The sequence below is a fragment of the Pan troglodytes genome, chromosome 19 (assembly GCF_028858775.2).
Source record: "Pan troglodytes isolate AG18354 chromosome 19, NHGRI_mPanTro3-v2.0_pri, whole genome shotgun sequence".
Classification (NCBI taxonomy): Eukaryota; Metazoa; Chordata; class Mammalia; order Primates; family Hominidae; genus Pan; species Pan troglodytes.
Window position 1 is genome coordinate 47,865,640 of NC_072417.2, and position 20,660 is coordinate 47,886,299.

A 20,660-nucleotide genomic window follows, 5' to 3' on the forward strand; every position below is an offset into this window, starting at 1 on the left:
CCTGGCCCCACAGGTTTTAAATATTTGTATTTCTTGCATACCTACTATGTGCTGGGTAGTTTGGGATGAATAAAGGAAGTGAATTCCAAAATTAAGGTCCTGAGGGCACAAATGGAGAGGAGAGAGGCTGAAATCGAGACACATGGTAGGCATAGGATAAACATGACTTGGCAGTGGACTGGAAGCCAAGGGAAGGGGGAAGAGCAGCAAGGACTTAAGGAGGATGCAGGGTGATGAAGATCTCACAGAAGCAGCAGGTTTAGGGGGAAATGGGATGAACTCCTTTTTGGATATGTTGGGTTTGACATTCTGGCAAGAGAGCTTAATAGGGCAGCTCAGCAAGCTTGGCTCTATGAGTTTGTCAGGCCTGAAGACGGAGCAGAGACCACAGGGGTACATGAGATTTCCCTAACGAATGGGTGTGGGCCCCACATCTACACCGTGGAGTAAGAAGAGAATAGGACTGTGGTAGGTTGAATTTTTGTTCACCCAGATGTGGCACCCCCACATCTGGATTAAACACATTCCTGCTCAGTAGAACCCAGGAGCAGCCACGAGACTTGCATAATCAGCCACATGTAAGCAGAAGTGACATGGGTGCTGAGCAGAAACTGTGTGTGATTTACCATGTCTCTTTCTCTTCTTTCTGCCCTAAGACCATCAATGTCCCAAACAGAGACTTTTCCAACAGACTGGGTCCCGGAGTGAAAAAAGTGATGTGTAGTACTGTAGCAGGCCCACGATGGACATGTAACATGAGCAAGAAATGAACTGTTGTCGTTGTAAGCCACTGAGATGGGAGGACAGTCATTTTTCACACAGCATAACCTAACCTATACTGACTGATACAAGGTCAAGGACAGATCCTTGGTGATCACTTAGGGCATAGAAAGAGGAAGAGAAGATGTAGAAGATGATCCTCAGAGAAGAGGATGAGAACAGGAATGCAAGTGACAGAAATACTAAAGCGTTTTCTTCATTTAATCCAGCCTTAATTGATGATCAGTGTCATTGTTCTAAGCACAATCCCTAAGTAGGGCAATTGAGGAACATCTTTCAATATTTCAAATTTCATGTATCCTCCCATCTGAGCACTTCCATGATTCTATAGATATATTTACATATGTGCTGTGATGGTTAATACTGAGTGTCAACTTGATTGGATTGAAGGATGCCAAGTATTGTTCCTGGGTGTGTCCATCAGGATGTTGTCAAAGGAGATTAACATTTGATTCAGTGGACTAAGAGAGGCAGATCCACCCTCAATCTGGGTGGGCACCATCTAACTAGCTGCCAGCACAGCTAGGATAAAAGCAGGCAGAGGAACACGGGAGGACTAGACTGGCTGAGTCTTCCAGGTTTCATCTTTCTGCTATGCTGGATGTTTCCTGCCCTCGAACAATGGACTCCAAGTTCTTCAGCTTTTGGACTCTTGGACCTACACCAGTGGTTTGCCAGGGGTTTTTGGGCCTCTGGCCACAGACTGAAGGCTGTACTGTCGGCTTCCCTGTTTTTGAGGTTTTAGGACTTGGGCTGGTTTCCTTGTTCCTCAGTTTGCAGATGGCCTATTGTGGGACTTCACCTTGTGATCCTGTGAGTCAATACTCCTTAATAAACTCCCTTTCAGATACACATCTATCCTATTAGTCCTGTCTCTCTAGAGAACCCTGACGAATACATATGCAAAATGATGTATGTACAAGACTATGTAATACATCCTTATTTTTGATAGCAAAAGATTGAACCAACTCAAATATCCATTAATGGAAGCCTGGTTAAATCCATCGGAGTATAGCCACACACTGTAATACCATGAAACTCAAAGAAGTAACTCTATGCACCAACAGGAGAAGTCACTACATATCTTAGTGACATATATAAAGTTTAAAAAAGCAAAGTGAGTCTTGATTTTACTGCGATAATATTAACAAATACTGCCCCCACCATTGTTAAAACTGGTTTGCGACCAACATTTTCTTGCTCAGAGATCTGTAGGTCAGGTGGTTTGGGCTGCCGATTAGGTTCACATGTGCTCCACATGTCTCTCATTTTGGGACCCAGTCTGAAGGTACAGAGGCTACCCGGGGCAAGTCCTTGTCATGGCAGATGGCAAGAGTGCAAGAGGTCTAGGGGGAACTTATCAGTCCTCCTAAAGCCTCTGCTTGGATATGACACACTTTCACTTGTGCCCAAACGAAGTACACTATATATGGCAAAGCCCAAAGTCAGCCAAAAAGAGAAGTGAACTCTACCACAATGGGGAGAGGTGACAGGAGTGAATATTTGCAGCCCAATCAAAACACAGATCCATAAGGAGCTAGGCTCAGAAACCACACAAAGGATGGGACATGGAAACTGGGATGGGGGGATAAGGATGAGGGAACAGGTCACTAAGTGAATTCTTTACTTTTTATTTATTGTTATTTTAATGTATTAACTTAATGCTTTTGAACCATGTGAATAAAATTTAAGTAACTGAGAAAAAATTAACAATGTGCATTATACTTTGTAAACTCCATCAATGTAAAATAATCAAAAGGGTCAGAATCTAATTTAAAGAGAGTTTATTCAGTCACAAAGTGTAAGGCTAGGCTACCAACACCAACTCCAAAGGAATGGGGTCAGCATTTCAAAATAGGGACGTTTAGCGATTTCATTTGTATAGGCAGAGACAGAGGAGTTTTGCAAGATTACAACATTATTCATACAAGGATAGCACATGGTTACAGCAAATTGATTAATTATAGGTAGTACTTCTTTTGGGAAGGGTACATTTAACATTTTTTTTTTTTTTTTTTTTTTGCAGAGGGTATAATAATCATGAGGTTTCTGTCCTCCAGTCTAAGCACAGCAGGACAAAAAAGAGAAGTTTTTTTTTTTTTTTTGAGACAGGGTTTTTTTTTTTGTTTGTTTTTTGTTTTTGAGACAGGGTTTTGCTCTGTCACCCAGGCTAGAGTGCAATAGCATGATCTCGGCTCACTGCAGCCCCTGCCTCCTGTGCTCAAGTGATCCTCCTGTCTCAGCCTCTTGAGTAGCTGGGGCTACAGGCACATGCCACAATGCCCAGCTAATTTTTGTGTTTTTTGTAGAGACAGGGTTTCGCCATGTTGCCCATGCTGGTCTTGAAACCCTGGGCTCAGGTGATCTGCCTGCCTCAGCCTTCCAAATTGCTGGGATTACAGGTGTGAGCCACTGCACCTGGCCAGGAAGTTAATCTTTAACAAGGGTCATTAATTAAGAAGGCAAGGCCAGACATGGTGGCTCACGCCTGTAATCCCAGTACTTTGGGAGGCCAAGGCAGGCAGATCACCTGAGGTCGGGAGTTTGAGACCAGCCTGACCAAGATGGAGAAACCCCGTCTCTACTAAAAATACAAAATTAGCCGGTGTGGTGGCGCATGCCTGTAATCCCAGCGATTTGGGAGGCTGAGGCAAGAGAATCGCTTGAACCCAGGAAGCAGAGGTTGCAGTGAGCCAAGATCACGCCACTGCACTCCAGCTGGGCAACAAGGGCAAAACTCCGTCTCAAAAAAAGAAAAAAAGAAAAAAGAAGGCAGGAGGGTTTTGTCCCTAATGTCCTTTAGTTCTCTCTAGTCATTGTACAGGACAAGAAAACTAAGAAAGTGAGTTAATCTATAATCTGAGAGCAGACATTGTAACCACATGTGACTCAAATCACAGTCACATCTCTCTCGAGTCTTAACGTGTTTTTTGGGTGTTCCAACAGCTTTTACGTTTTATTTTCACATTTTCCCCTTTTCATCAAGATCTTTTGAAGAAAGCATTGTAGATGAACTCAATAGTTTTAACTCCTTTTTAATTTTTAAAAAATATTTATTTATTTATTTATTTATTTATTTATTTATTTATTTATTTATTTTAGAGACAGGGTCTTACTCTCACCCAGGCCACAGTGCAGTGGCTCAATCACAGCTCACTGCAGCCTTAAACTCCTAGGCTCAAGTGATCCTCCTGCTTCAGCCTCTCAAGTAGCTGGGATTTCTCAGACTCTTTTTATGTCCGGGAGTTTAGTCCCATGTCACTAGGAAGACTCATTCCTAAGATACCATGTCTTATGGTGAAAGTGGAATTGGATGAACTATAAGACTCATGAGGTATAGGCCAAATTTTTTTTTTTTTTTGAGACGGAGTCTCGCTCTGTCGCCCAGGCTGGAGTGCAGTGGCGCAATCTCGGCTCACTGCAAGCTTCGCCTCCCGGGTTCATGCCATTCTCCTGCCTCAGGCCCCCGAGTAGCTGGGACTACAGGCGCCCGCCACCACCATGCCCGGCTAATTTTTGTATTTTTAGTAGAGACGGGTTTCACCGTGTTAGCCAGGATGGTCTCGATCTCCTGATCTTGTGATCCGCCCGCCTTGGCCTCCCAAAGTGCTGGGATTACAGGCGTGAGCCACCGTGCCCGGCCAGTATAGGCCAAATTAAAAAAAAACACGAAGGAAGTGACTTTGTGACCTGAGCCAGGTTACTTGGTTACATTTTTAATTAATGTGATTTATTCAAGTGATCATTATTTTAGTCTTTTGAGTCACGCTGACTCAATTATTTATTTATATTTTTCGAGACAGAGTCTCGCTTGCTGGAGTGCAGTGGCGTGATCACGGCTCACTGCAACCTCTGCCTCCCAGTTTCGAGTGATTCTCCTGCCTCAGCCTCTCGAGCAGCTGGGATTTCAGGCACACATCACCACGCCCAGCTTATTTTTGTATTTTTAGTAGAGGCGGGGTTTCCCCATGTTGGCCAGGCTGTTCTCAAACTCCTGACCTCAGGCGATCTGTCCGCCTCGGCCTCCAGAAGTGCTGGGATTATAGGCGTGAGCCACCATGCCCAGCTGGTTTCTTTTTTTTGTTTTTGTTTTGTTTTGTTTTGTTTTTGAGACAGAGTCTTCCTCTGTTGCCTAGGCTGGAGTGCAGTGACATGATCTTGGCTCAGTGAAACCTCTGCCTCTTGGGTTTAAGTGATTCTCCTGCCTCAGCCTCCCGAGTAGCTGGAATTACAGGTGTGTGCCACGCCAGGCTAATTTTTGTATTTTTAGTAGAGACGGGATTTCGTCACGTTGGCCAGGTTGGTCTTGAACTCCTGGCCTCAAGTGATCCACCCACCTCAGCTTCCCAAAGTGCTGGAATTACAGGTGTGAAACTCTGTGCCAAGCCACACTGACTCAGTTGTAAACAAATGTTATAACAGCAACTTAGACAAAAACAAGACAAAACACAACAAATGTTTATAATTTCTAGAATAAGTCATGACTTTACCACCAAGTTTCCCAAGAGCCAAACCAGCTATTTAGCCAGTTGCTTAGAGAACGTTTTGGATATGAAAGATTGGTTATTTGGGTTTTCATATTAGCCATTACCTTAGTGATATTATTTGATTTATCTGGGATATAGACACAGCATTTAGTTTTACAATAACACAGCATTAATGGAAAAACAAAACTCTGTAAACAATTTAAAGAGGTTTATTCTGAGCCAATGTGAATGACCTTGGCCCAGGGAACAGTCTCAAGAGGTCTTGAGAAAGTATGCCCAAGGTAGTTGAATTACAGTTTGGTTTTATACATTTTAGAGAGACAGGAGCCATAAGCAAAGACATAAATCAATACATGGAAGGTATACTTTGGGTCAGATCAAAATGGCAGGACATCTTTTTTTTTTTTTCTTTTTGAGATGAAGTCTCGCTCTGTCGCCCAGGCTGGAGTGCAGTGGCGCGATCTCGGCTAACTGCAAGCTCCACCTGCCGGGTTCACACCATTCTCCTGCCTCAGCCTCCCGAGGAGCTGGGATTACAGGCGCCTGCCACCACGCCCAGCTAATTTTTTTTTGTATATTTAGTAGAGCTGGGGTTTCACCGTGGTAGCCAAGATGGTCTTGATCTCCTGACCTCGTGATCTGCCCGCCTCAGGCTCCCAAAGTGCTGGGATTACAGGCGTGAGCCATTGCACCCGGCAATGGCAGGACATCTTAAAGGGGCATGGGCTTCCAGGTTGTAGGTAGATTCAAAGATTTTCTTATTGGCAACTGGTTGAAAGAGTTAAGCTTTGCTTAAAGACTTGAAGTCAGTAGAAAGAAATGCTTTAATCCAGAAAAGGGGGATTGTGGAGGCCAAGGTCTTTGTTATGTAGATGAAGCCTCACAGGTAGCAGCCTTTAGAGAGAATAGATGATAAATGTCTCTTTTCAGGTCTTAAAAGATGGCAGACACTCAGTTAATCTCTCCTATGTCTGGGAAATGCCTGGAAAGGGAAGCCCTGGCTGCATTAATGGAGATTCTCTACAGATAGAAATTTCTACCACAAAAGATGGCTTTGCAGGGCCATTTTAAAACATGTTAAAGAAGTATATTTTGCAGTAAAATATTTTGATTTCCTTAAGGGTCTGCTATCTGTCATGTGATGCTCTATCAGAATCAGGTTGGAATTTGGTATCTTTTTGCCATAAAGAGTCTGTTTTGTCAGACTTATGAACTCTATTTTAATGTTAACGTTGGTCAGTGGTGCCTAAACTCCAAAGGGGAGGAGGTATGATAAGGCATGTCTGACATCCCTTCCCATCATGGGCAGAAGTTCAGTTTTTCAGGTTTCTCTAGGGTCCCCTTGGCCATTAATTCAGTTGGGGGTGCTTAGGATTTTGTTTTTGGTTTACAACCGTTTCTTCTTGGGCCATGGTGAGTATAGCTAAAGCCATATGGTTTTGCAATACAGCTTTTTTCATGAGAGTAACTTTATTATTCAATAATGAGATAACCATGTAGATATATTTAGGACCTTCTGTGTATAATTGCTTAGGGCCTCTACATGCCAAATAACATCTTTAGTACCCAGTTGTGGTACAAAGATAGAAGCTAAATGATCATATGGTCAACAAAAAGAGTCAAGCTCTGTAAAAATATTTGAAGAGATCTATTAGAGCCAAATATGAGTGACCATGGCCTGTAACTCAGGAGGTCCTGAGACCACGTGCCCAAGGTGGTCAGGGTGCAGCTTGGTTTTATACATTTTAGGGAGGCATGAAACATCAATCAAATACATTTAAGAAATACATTGGTTTGGCCCAGAAAGGTGGGACAACTCAAAGCTAGGGTTTCCAGGCTATAGATAATTTAAACATTTTCTGATTGACAATTGGTTGAGTTTGTCGAAAGACCTGGGATCATAGAAAGGAAATGTTCAGGTTAAGATAAAAGACTGTGGAGACCAAGGTTCTTTTAAAGTCTTATAGTAGCTGCCCTGTGAGACAATAGATGACAAATGTTTCCTATTCAGACCTTTAAAAGGTGCTAGACTCTTAATCTCTTTAGATTGGGAGGGCCTGGAAGAAAAAGATCTAGCTATGTTAATAGAGATTCTTTACAAATGCAAATTTTCCCCGACAAAGGACAGTTTTGCAGGGCCATTTTAAGATGTGGCAAAGAAACATGTTTTGGGGTAAAATATTTTGATTTTCTTTTTTGTCTCATAATGTTATGCCGGAGTCAGGTTGGAAAGTAAGTGACAATATATAGGGTTAAATAAAACCCATCTGGTGAGAATTTATGGTTTGTAGGGCATGACTCCCCAGACCCCTTAAATAGAAATTTGGGCAAGATAAGAAAAAAATCAGAGCTTAGTCCTCAATGCCAATGGAATACAGAAGGAATCCAACAAGATTGTAAATGAGGGAGATCTGTGAGTTTTGTAAACCAAAAATAAAATTCTAAGCCCTTCAACTGTGGGCGGCAAGCCACCCAGGTGCTGAGGCAAGAGACCGAGGACAGGAGCTGTTCCAGTATAATAAAATATAAAACAAGAATAGTTATACCAGATATAGATCTTGGATATGATTATATATTAATATCATTAATCATTAGTTTGTAGCAATTACTCTTTATTCCAATATTATAGTAATCCTCGCTCTATAACCATAACCTAGGAAAAACCAGGCCATACAGAGATAGGAGCTGAGGGGACATAGTGAGAAGTGACCAGAAGACAAGAGTGCGAGCCTTCTGTCATGCCGAGACAGGGCTACCAGAGGGCTCCTTAGTCTAGAGGTAACGCCAGCATCTGGGAAGACGCCCGTTGCCAAGCGGACCGTGGTCTAGAGGTAGCGTAAGTGTCAAGGAAAAACACCCGCTACTTAGCAGACCGGGAAAGGGAGTCTCCCTTTCCCCGGGGGAGTTTAGAGAAGACTCTACTCCTCCACCTCTTGTGGAGGGCCTGACATTAGTCAGGCTTGCCCGCAGTTATCCGGAGGCCTAACCGTCTCCCTGCGATGCTGTGCTTCAGTGGTCATGCTCCTAGTCTGCCTTCATGTTCCAACCTGTACACCTGGCTCTGCCTTCTAGATAGCAGTAGCAAATTAGTGAAAGTACTAAAAGTCTGTGATAATGGTGTAAGTTGTTTCTCTCTTTGTCTCCTTTCTCTCTCTCTCTCTCTGCCTCGGCTGCCAGGCAGGGAAGGGCCCCCTGTCCAGTGGACACGTGACCCACATGGCCTTACCTATCATTGGAGATGGCTCACTCTCCTTATCCTGCCCCTTTGTCTTGTATCCAATAAATATCAGTGCAGTCTGGCATTTGGGGCCACTACCAGTCTCCACGACTTGGTGGTAGTGATCCCCTGGGCCCAGCTGTCTTTTCTTTTATCTCTTTGTCTTGTGTCTTTACTTCTACACTCTTGTCTCCACACACGGGGCGAAACCCACCGACCCTGTGGGGCTGGTCCCTACACTCAACCATCTGAATGGATCCCTCCTCTTGGCCAAGGGCATTCTAAGGTCAACCTGAAAAACTAGTTCAAGCCATGATGGGAAGGGAGGGTCAGACATGCTTCATTATACCCTCCTCCCTTTTGGAATTCAGGCCCAGCTGACCAGCATTAACATTAAAACAGATCTTAAGGCTGACAAAGAGGACTCTTTGTAGCAATAAGATGCCAAATTCCAGCCTGACTCTAGTATGGCATCACATGACAGATAGCAGGCCCTGAAAGAAATCAATGTATTTTGCCGGGCATGGTGGCTCACATCTGCAATCCCAGCACTTTGAGAGGCTGTGGCAGGCAGATCACATGAGGTCAGGAGTTCAACATGGTGAAACCCTGTCTCTACTAAAAATACAAAAATTAGCTGGGTGTGGTGGTATGCCCCTATAATCCCAGCTACTGCGGAAGCTGAGGCAGGAGAATCACTTGAACCCAGGAGGGGGAAGTTGCAGTGAGCCGAGATTGAGCCACTGCACTCCAGCCTGGGTGACAGAGCCAGACTCTGTCTCAAAGAAAAAAAAAAAAAAATCAAAGTATTTTACCCCAAATTATGCTTCTTTGCCGTATCTTGAAATACTCCTGCAAAGCTGCCTCTTGTGGGTAAAATCTACATTCTGAAGAGAATCTCTTTCCTTTTCTGGGCATTCTTCCTGATCCAGGAGAGAATTAACTTTGATAAGAAACATTTACAATCTATTCTCTCTGAAGCCTGCTACCTGGAGGTTTCCTCTACACAATGGGAATCTTGGTCTCCACAACTGCTTATCTTAAACCCTCACATTCCCTATTGAGCCTAGGTCTTCAGAAAATAACTTAACTCTCAACAGATTGCCAGTCCAGAAATCTTTGAATCTGCCTATGACCTGGAAGCATCCCAGCCCCACCCCCGCTTCAGGTTGCCCCGACTTTGAACCAATGTACATCTTACATATATTGATTAGTGTCTTCTGTCTCCCTAAAATGTATAAAACCTGATCACCTTGGGCATATGTTCTCAGGATCTCCTGGGGCTCTGTCATGGAACATTGGTCACTCATATACGACTTAGAATAAATCTCTTAAAATATTTTACAGAGTTTGACTCTTTTTGTTGACAGTTTGAAAGGGTAGGCTGGGCGCGGTGGCTCACGCCTGTAATCCCAGCACTTTGGGAGGCTGAGGCGGGTGGATCACGAGGTCAGGAGATCGAGACCATCCTGGCTAATAGGGTGAAACCCCATATCTACTAAAAATACAAAAAAAATTAGCCAGGCATGGTGGCAGGCACCTGTAGTCCCAGCTACTCGGGAGGCTGAGGCAGGAGAATGGCGTGAACCCGGGAGGCGGAGCTTGCAGTTAGCCAAGATCACACCACTGCACTCCAGCCTGGGTGACAGAGCGAGACTCCGTCTCAAAAAAAAAAAAAAAAAAAAGGCTATGAACTTTTTGACCTTGTGCCCAGGCATAACCCAAAGAACCATCCTAGGGTATCACCTGGTGAAATAGTCCACATTTAGTTGACTCAGCCTTCTGAGACGTGAATCCAAGGGTCTCTGTCTTCTAATTTTGTGGTATAAGGTATGAAAGAAAAATAAGTCTTGGGACGCCAGAATCACTAAGCTAAAGGGAAAAGTCAAGCTGGCAACTGCTTAGGGCAAACCTGCCTCCCATTCTATTCAAAGTCATCCCTCTGAGGCTCCCCTGAGACAAATGCATATTTGATTGCTTCCTCTGCCCTATTGCTTATGTGAAAATGCATATTCACTGAGCCATTCTAAATTGTGTATTCAGTGGAAGGCTGATCAAGGACTCAAAAGAATGCAACCTTTTGTCTCTTATCTACTTCTATCCTGGAAGCCCCCACTTTAAGTTATCCTCCCCTACTGGATGGAATCAATGTACATCTTACATATGTTATTGATTTCTCCTGTCTCCCTATAATGCGTAAAAGCAAACTATACCTCTGACCACCTTGGGCACGTCTCAGGACTTCCTGAGGCTGTGTCACAGGCTCATCCTTAACCTTGGCAAATAAACTTTCTTAAATTGACTGAGACCTCACTCAGATATTTTGCGTTCACAAATGACGCAGGATTTTTCTCAGTCACTTTGCCAACTGGAGACCTCCACAGGCAGTGACGCCCCCCAGCCTGGGCCTTGCTTGGCCCTGGGCCAGCCACTGGAGGTGCCCCACCCACTCGGCCTGCCTGTGCTATAGCTTGTACCCATGTTTGGCAGCTCCCAAACTCTTGTCCTGCATCCAAGAAGAATGAGGATATGCTGACAATTGAAGGGTGAGAATGGGTGGAGAAGAATTTTATTGAGTGATGGAATAGTTCTCAGCAGAGAGGAGATGCAGGGGGTGGTTCCCCCTAGCTTAGTCCAGGGCTTTCATGGGTTCAGAATAGGGGAGTAGATACCGATTGGTTTGTGAGTATGCAAAGAAAGGCTACAGCAAAGACACCACTAAAGGATGAGCATGGCAGTGTAAAAAAAACAATTAGGAAAGGGTAGGTATATGTAAAATAGGTGAAGAGTGGGGATCAATCAGAGGAAAGCATGCCAAACGGGAAGACAGGTTCTCGATCCTATCCAAGGATCTACGCGGCACTGTCTTCAGTTCAAAGGTCGGGTTTCACCAGGGACCCACCCCTATCTGCCTAGGCATTTGACTGCCTCCTGTCACTATCCCAAAGGGCTACTAAGGAGTAACTGATAAGGTCCATACCGTTTTGGTTGAAGAGAGTTTTCTTGTTTGTGTTTGTTTTTCGTTTAATTTAATTAATTAATTTATTTATTTTTAAGACGGAGTCCCACTCTGTCACCCAGGCTGGAGCGCAGTGGTGTGATCTAGGCTCACTGCAACCTCCGCTTCCCGGGTTCAAGCGATTCTCCTGCCTCAGCCTCCCGAGTAGCTGGGATTACAGGCATGCACCACCATGCCCAGCTAATTTTGTATTTTTAGTAGAGACAGGGTTTCATCATGTTGGTCAGGCTGGTCTCAAACTGCCGACCTCAGGTGATCTACCTGCTTTGGCCTCCCAAAGTGCTGGGATTACAGGCATGAGCCACTGCGCCCCACCGAGTTTTGTTTTTAATGTTATTTCCAATAGACGAAACCTGCTGGTTGAAGTCTGTGGTCCTTGCAGTTTTAGTTTCCCAGGAGCTCACTATGAAAAGATTCTTTCACTAATATGTAATTTATAATTGTTTCATAAGACCATTGTAATATCTGGATCTGTCTCCCTTTACTGTTACAGATGTACAGTTTTCTGAAGATAATTTCATAGGTCTGCGATTATGATTTTGAATGGAGATTCAAAATCCCCAGCTGGTGCTTACCAAAAGGGGGTCAACCTAGATGAAGCAGAACCAGTGGAAGGAAGAGCTTTTGGCTAAGGAATTTTAAAAGCCTCAGTTAATTTTCCCAGTTGAGCTTTTGTGTGGGTGTTTTTTTTTGGGGGGGGATGGAGTCTCGCTCTTCCCCCAAGCTGGAGTGCAGTGGCACAATCTTGGCTCACTGCAAGCTCTCCCTCCCAGGTTCACGCCATTCTCTTGCCTCAGCCTCCCAAGTAGCTGGGACTATAGGCGCCCGCCACCATGCCCAGCTAATTTTTTTGTATTTTTAGTAGAGACAGGGTTTCACTGTGTTAGCCAGGATGGTCTCGATCTCCTGACCTCATGATCTGCCTGCCTTGGCCTCCCAAAGTGCTGGGATTACAGGCGTGAGCCACCCTGCCCGACCATTTTTTTTTTTTTTTTTTTTTGAGACAGAGTCTTGTTCTGTCGCCCAGGCTGGAGTGCAGTGGCACAATCTTGGCTCACTGCAACCTCCACCTCCTGGGTTCACGGCATTCTCCTGCCTCAGCCTCCCAAGTAGCTGGGACTACAGGCGCCCGCCACTACACCTGGCTAATTTTTTTTTTTTGTATTTTTAGTAGAGATGGAGTTTCACCGTGTTAGCCAGGATGGTCTTGATCTCCTGATCTCGTGATCCACCCGCCTCGGCCTCCTAAAGTGCTGGGATTACAGGCATGAGCCACCGCGCCCGGCTTATTTTTGTTTTTTTTTTTTTAAGACACAGGGTCTTAACTTGTTGCCTAGGCTGGAGCACAGTGGCATGATCATGGCTCACTCCTGGGCTCGAGCAATCCTCCCACCTCAGCCTCCCAAGTAGCTGGGACCACAGGTGTATGCCACCATGCCCAGCTAATTTTTTGTATTATTTGTAGACATGGGGGTCTCATTATGTTGCCTGGTCTGGTCTCGAACTCCTGGGCTCAAGTGATCTTTTGCCTTGGCCTCCCAAAATGCTGGGATTACAGGTGTGTGCCACCTTGCCCAGCCTTGAGTTTTGATTATTCCATTTATGCGTTTTTATTTTGTTGTGTTTTGTCTTGTTTTGAGACAGGGTCTTGCTCTATCGCCCAGGCAGGAGTGAAGTGGAGTGATCTCGGCTCGCTGCAACCTCTGCTTCCTGGGTTCAAGCTATCCTCCCGCCTCAGCCTACCAACTAGCTGGGGCTACAGGCATGCACCACAACTCCCAGCTAATTTTTGTATTTTTAGTAGAGATGGGGTTTCACCATGTTGGCCAGGGTGGTCTCAAACTCCTGACCTCAAGTGATCTGCCTGCCTTGGCCTCCCAAAGTGCTGGGATTACAGGCGTGAGCCATCACAACTGGCTGCATTTATCTGTTTTATTAACCCAGGTAACTACAAATGATGAATACATTGTAAATGTTGGAGAATGGGCCACATTTTACATACTGATTGGTTAAGGGAATTTTACTTACTCCTAAGGCTGTTGCTTTTCTGCATGGAAATGCCTTTTACTCTGTGAGAAAACATGCAAATCATTACCAGAACATATTTGTATATTTGCAAGTGTTAAATCAAGTTTAGCCTAAAGCTGCCTCCTTACGTATTTTAAGTTTGGCCTAAAGGTCTCTCTGCACATTGTGAACTACAACCTAAATGAAGTTGTAAGCAGACTGTAGCCTACTCTTGTGTCAGTCACTGCATTTTGGCCAATGCAAAGGTGGCCTACTGTTCAAACTCTGTTCAAGTAAGGTAAATGCTGCGCTGTAACCAATCCGCTGTTTCTGTACCTCACTTCCATTTTCCATACCTCACTTTCCTTTTTCTGTCTGTAAATCTTCTTCCACCACATGGCTGTACTGGAGTACCTGAGCCTACTCTGGCTGAGGCTACCTGATTGGCCAATCGTTCTTGTTCAAATAAACTCTGCTAAATTTAATTCAGCTGAGTTTTTCCTTTAAGACAAGGGTGGCAACTGGAGTAATCCAATAGCCGTACCTTGAAAGGGGCCTCTGGTAAAGGAAAATGTCCTTGGGAACTGTATGACAGTTTCCTTAGATTATGTTCTGGACAAATGTGACAGTTTTACACCTTATGAGTTATAGTTGGAGAAGTTTTCCAAAAATAGCTTTCCCCAAGCAACCATTTTGTCAGGGCTCTAGTGAGTGAGGTCAAATACACAGGTTAAAAATAACTGACCCAGCACTTCGGGAGACCAAGGCGGGCGGATCACGAGGTCAGGAGATGGAGACCATCCTGGCTAACACGGTGAAACCCCGTCTCTACTAAAAATACAAAAAATTAGCCGGGCGTGGTGGCGGGCGCCTGTAGTCCCAGCTACTCGGGAGGCTGAGGCAGGAGAATGGCGTCAAACAGGCAGGCGGAGCCTGCAGTGAGCCGAGATCGCGCCACCGCACTCCAGCCTGGGCGACAGAGTGAGACTCCATCTCAAAAAAATAAATAAATAAAAAATAACTGAGCCGGGCGTGGTGTCTCACACCTGTAATCCTAGCACTTTGGGAGGCCAAGGCAGGCAGATTGCCTGACCTCAGGAGTTCGAGAACAGCCTGGGCAACACGGTGAAACCCGGTCTCCACTAAAAAATACAAAAAATAAGCCAGGCTTGGCGGCGTGCACCTGTAGTCCCAGCTACTCGGGAGGCTGAGGCAGGAGAACTGCTTGAATCTGGGAGGCAGGATAATTGCTTGAACTCAGGAGGTGCAGGTTGCAGAGATGACGCCACTGCACTCCAGCCTGGGACAGCGCGAGACTCTGTCTCCAAAAACAACAACAACAACAACAACAACAAAAAACTGTAGGCTGGGCGCAGTGGCTCACACCTGTAATCCCAGCACTTTGGGTGGCTGAGGTGGGCAGATCACCTGAGGTTGGGAGTTCGAGACCAGCCTGACTAACATGGAGAAACCCCATCTCTACCAAAAATACAGAATTAGCCGGGCGTGGTGGCGCATGCCTGTAATCCCAGCTACTTGGGAGGCTGAGGCAGGAGCATCACTTGAACCAGGGAGGCGGAGGTTGCAGTGAGCCAAGATCGTGCCATTGCACTCCAGCCTAGGCAACAAGAGCAAAACTCCATCTCAAAATAAATAAATAAATAAAATAACTGTAATTCAGCAGGAAGTATAGGCACATTGTTTGGCGCACACCGTACCTCATCTTTGGTGGAGTATGTTCCCCCTCTTTCTAGAGGGCAAGAGCTGTATCTAGTTTGCTGCCACGGTGCTATGTGCTTTTCATACAGGCATTTATTGACTGCAATACAGAAATGCTGAGGAAGTGATGATATTGTCATACCAGCTACTGCATGAAGGCTTCCCTAACCCTGCCTCCTTTCCCAGACTGAAAGTAATTTCCACATTCTCAGAATGTGGAATATTCTTATAGCTCCAAACACATGGAGCCTTCAGGAACAATTACTCACATATTCGTCTTAATTATCCAAACCACCCTGAATCTTGCTACAAAGAACAGAAATTCTATATATATTCAATGTGACTTTTTGGCACAGATTAAGCATTAATAACCTTTTGAAGAAAGGTTATGGTTACATGGAACTTTAAAGCATATTTAATCTGTTTATGAATACTTAATTTCCCCTTGTAATTTAGGTACTGATCTTTGAAGTTATAGGGCTTTTTATCTATAAAGTGACTCTGGGCCTGGCGCAGTGGCTCAGGCTTGTAATCCCAGCACTTTGGGAGGCCGAGGCAGACGGCTCACCTGAGGAGTTCGAGACCAGCCTGGCCAACATGGTGAAACTCTGCCTCTACTAAAAATACAAAAAATTAGGCCGGACGCAGTGGCTTACGCCTGTAATCCTAGCACTTTGGGAGGCCCAGGCGGGTGGATCATGAGGTCATGAGTTTGAGACCAGCCTGACCAACATGGTGAAACCCCGTCTCTACTAAAAATACAAAAATTAGCCAGGCGTGGTGGCGCGAGCTTGTGATCCCAGCTACTCGGGAGGCTGAGGCAGGAGAATCTCTTGAACCCGGGGGGGTGGAGGTTGCAGTGAGCCGAGATCCCGAGATCACGCCACTGCACTCCAGCGTGGACAACAGAGCAAGACTCTGCCAAAAAAAAAAAAAAAAAAAGTGACTCTGGAAAATAATAGTCATTTTGAGGTTGGGCAGTGCTCAGCGCTATATTGGGGTCTCAAAAAATGTCAACCAGTGTATTACTGAAGACGGACAGGTGGTGGCAGGGCTCTTAGCTGAGGGATGGAAAAATGCTTGCTGCCTAGAATTCACTTACATTCTTTGTTTCCTCTCTCCAGGTTTCTGGCTCTGTGTGGAATAGGCACTGTCCTCCTAGTAGGTGTAAGGGAATCAGATGTTGCATTTTGATCGTGATAAGTTACTTGCTTTTCTCCTTTGTTCACCTTAAATTGAAAGTGGAGAGATGCAAATTCTGCCCCATCCTGGGGAGGCAGCTCCTGCTTCCAGCCAGCTCTGGAGCAGGTTCGGGTGTCCGCAACTTTAAAATTGCCTTGGGGGTCTTTCGGGAAGCACTTCGCAGGGGACAAGCGCGTGGTGATGGTTTGGGTACAGGCAGCGTTTTCCCCAAGGACTTGCTGGCGCCCGCTTCAGGGATGCGCGTAAGCTCCCGAGGCTGTCAGTCAGTCCCTCGGTCGCTCCGGAAATTTGAAAGAGTCTTAATCAAGAGGTCTCCACCAATGGATGGGCACAGGTCATGGCTGGGCCAATCAGGCTCTGTCTCTAGGACTTTGGCGCGAAAAGACGCAAGGTCCAAAAAGAAAAAGAAAAAAAAAAAGAAAAAGGAAACGGTAGTGTGAGATTGATAGATTCTAGCAGCCCTTCTATGGACCTGCCCGTTCATTCCTCTTCTCTAAATGTCTGCCTTTTTTCTTCGTGTACAATTCCTTTTTGTCAGTGTAGCAGGAATAAATATCGATCTCTATCAACGTTGGTGTAAAAGGACCCTGCCTTTTAGCAGATCATTCCGCCCCCAACAAAAGACTACACTTCCCAGCGACCCTTGCAGACCCGAAAAGCCGGTTTCCACACCCCGAGGCTCTCTCATGCCCCTCTCCCAGTCACTATGCCTAGCCCCAGATAACCACTCTTCTGGCCTCTAGCACCTCCATCACCTGTTCCTGGACTTCATGAAGGGGTACGCTTTGCATCTGGCTTCTTTCACCCAACATCATGTCTGTGATATTCGAGTGATGATTATATGGGTGTGCACATGTATAAAACTGGTAAGTTTATACTCTTAAGATTGATGTTTTGTTGTTGTTTTTTGAGATGGAGTTTCGCTCCGTCGCCCAGGCTGGAGTGCAGTGGTGCGATCTCGGCTCACTGCCATCTCTGCCTCCCGGGTTCAAGCGATTCTCCTGCCTCAGCCTCCTGAGTAGCTGGGTCTACAGGCGTGAGCCACCGCTCCCGGCTAACTTTTGTATTTTTAGTGGAGACAGGGTTTCACTATGTTGGCCAGGCTGGTCTCAAACTCCTGGCCTCAAGTGATCCTCCCGCCACGGCCTCCCAAAGTGTTGGGATTACAGGCATGAGTTACAATCATATGTATAGTATACCTAAAAAAAAGGATGTAACATTCCATTCTTGAGTTTGTATTTCCCAAGGTATCCAAAATCAGTCCAGAAGGTTTTAGTGAAATTCTCTACTTTTGTTTTAATCAAATTTCATATTCTAGGAAATCACTCACTTTCACCTTCAGGCTGAAGTGCACACTCCTTTGATTAGTAATATGCAGTTAAGGGAGCAGGTTCTGGGGCCAGACTTCCTGGGCACAAATCACATTTCTGCCTCTTACTAGCAGTGTGAGCCTGAAGAAAGTATTTAACCAGTTTAACTCATCCATAAAATGAAATAATCGCAGCCTGGCCAATGTGGCAAAACTCCGTCTCTACTGAAAAAAAAAAAAAATTAGCCGGGAGTGGTGGCGCTCGCCTGTAATCCCAGCTACTTGGGAGGCTGAGACAGGAGAATGGCTTGAACCCAGGAGAGGTAGCAGTGAGCCAAGATCACGCCACTGCACTCCAGTCTGGGCGACAGAGCAAGACTGTCTCAGAAAAAAAAAAAACATCATATTACCTATCTCTCAGGGTTGTTGAGTGGTTAAATGTGTGCTTATGAAAAGTGTTTAGAATACTAAGAACAAAAGAATGCATGCTATTGTTATTGGTGCTCAGTATTATGATTGGCCCACAAGGCTCTTCCTGATCTGTTTCTTATCAGCCTTCCAGCATCGTGTCTCACCATTCTCCCTCTGGTTTCTACCCATCCAAGTGTACGTAATCTTGCTGTTTAACTTATTTTCATGTGCTCCTCCCTCTGCCCAAAACACCCTTACCCCAGGCTGGAGCATCCATCATATAGTTTGAGCACACACTTAGGGCACCAGCAAAGCAGAGGCAACCCCCTAAGAAAAAAAAGAGAGTGAAGAAAAAGAATATATCTCTACAATATTTGATGGCCGGGCGCGGTGGCTCAAGCCTGTAATCCCAGAACTTTGGGAGGCTGAGGCGGGCAGATCATGAGGTCAGGAGATTGAGACCATCCTGGCTAACATGGTGAAACCCCGTCTCTACTAAAAATATACAAAAAAATTAGCTGGGCGTGGTGGAGGGCTCCTATAGTCCCAGCTACTTGGGAGGCTGAGGCAGGAGAATGGCGTGAACCCAGAAGGCGGAGCTTGCAGTGAGCCGAGATCACGCCACTGCACTCCAGCCTGGGCTACAGAGCGAGACTCCGTCTCAAAAAAAAAAAAAAAAAAAAGAATATATCGCTACAGTATTTGATGGTTGACACCCTGTCCCCTCCACCACCAGCAAAAAAAGCACGGAAGGAGTTACGGGAAGTTCATACTTTATTGGGCTGCATTGCCCCTATTTTATGGTCTAGAGTTGTTTGTATTTGAAATACATTTGGGTGGTGGGATGAGTGTAATCTCTTCAGTACTTAGGCCCTTACAGGTCTTTGTGGCAGATGGTGTTTTCCAAAATGGCCACAGTGATATCTCCCATCCCACATCCTCTTTCCTGCAAGGTGACTTTGACACTTCTGTTGAGAGGTAGAACCTCTCCACTTCAATCTGGGAGGGCTTGTGACTATGGTGAAAGTGAGGCCATGTCACTTCCAAGTCCAGGTGAGATAGCTTCTTCCTTGTTCCCAGGAAGTGTAGCCCCAGACTTGCTGTTGGAACCCAGCTGCTGTGCTATCAGGAAGTCCGGGCTACATGAAGAGGCAACATGGAGTGTTCTGGTCAACAGCCCTAGCTGAGGGCCCAGCCAACAACTAGTGTCAACCGGTAGATATTTCAGTGAAGTCTTTAAGATGAATCAACTACCAGCCCCTATCTCCCTGCAACTGTATCAGAGATCCTGAGAGAACTATACCAACCAATTTCCAAAACCACGAAAAAGTAAAGCAAAATGTCGTTGTGCTAAGCCACTAAGTTTTGGAGTGATTAACAGTTGTAATGGGGCCCTCTCCTTCCCCACCCAACTTATCCTATTTTTCTTTTCTTTTCTTTTTATTTATTATTTTTTAAGACAGTCTTGCTTTGTCACCCAGGCTGGAGTGCAGTGGCGCAGCCATGGCTCACTGCAACCTCTGCCTCCCAGGTTCAAGTGATTCTCATGCCTCAGCTTCCAGAGTAGCTGGGACTACAGGCATGTGCCACCACGCCCAGCTAATTTTTGCATTTTTAGTAGATTCAGGGTTTTACCATGTTGGCCAGGCTGGTCTCAAACTCCTGGCCTCAAGTGATCCTCCTGCCTCAACCTCCCAAAGTGGTGGGATTACAAGCATGAGCCACTGCACCTGGCCTTTCTTTTCTTTTTTTTTTTTTTTTTTTGAGACAGTTGCCCAGGCTAGAGTGCAGTGGCAATGGCACAGTCACGGTTCATTGCAACCACTGCTTCCTGGTCTCAAGTCATCCTCCCCGTTCTGCCTCCCAAGTAGCTGGGACCATAGCCACACACCACCACGCCTGGCTAATTTTTATTTTTGTAGAAATGGAGTTTCGCTATGTTACCCACGTTGGTCTTGAACTCCTGAGCTCTAGCAGTCTGCCTGCCTTAGCCTCCTAAAGAGCTGAGATTATAGGCATCAGCCACTGCGCCCAGCCCCGTACTTGATTTTCTTTCTTTTTGAGACAGTCTGATGTTCAAGACTGCTCCAGTGTCCTACCTGTAGGTGGCCTTCCCTGACCTTTAGGGCTGAGTGAGGTGCTTCCTCCAGGCTCTCACAGTCCTTTGCATCCCTCTATCATGGCTCTACCATGCCCTATTATCACTGCCTGTTTACTTGTCTGATGCCCTCATTTAAAAGTTTAAACTCCCGTGAGCAGTGACTGCATTTTTAAAATAAATCTGTATTCTCAGTAGCTAGGACAGAGCTAGAAAAAAAAAAAGAAAAAAAGTAAGGGCTAGTAAAGTATACAGAGGGAACAACTTCAGCAAAGCCGGTGCTTACAAGTCAAGCACTGGCTGGGCAAGTCAGAGCAGGGCTTATGGGGACAGGCTGCCTGGTTCCCTATCCCAGCTTCACTCCAGCCTGGACAACATCGTGAGACTCGAACATTCTCTCTGACCTCTTC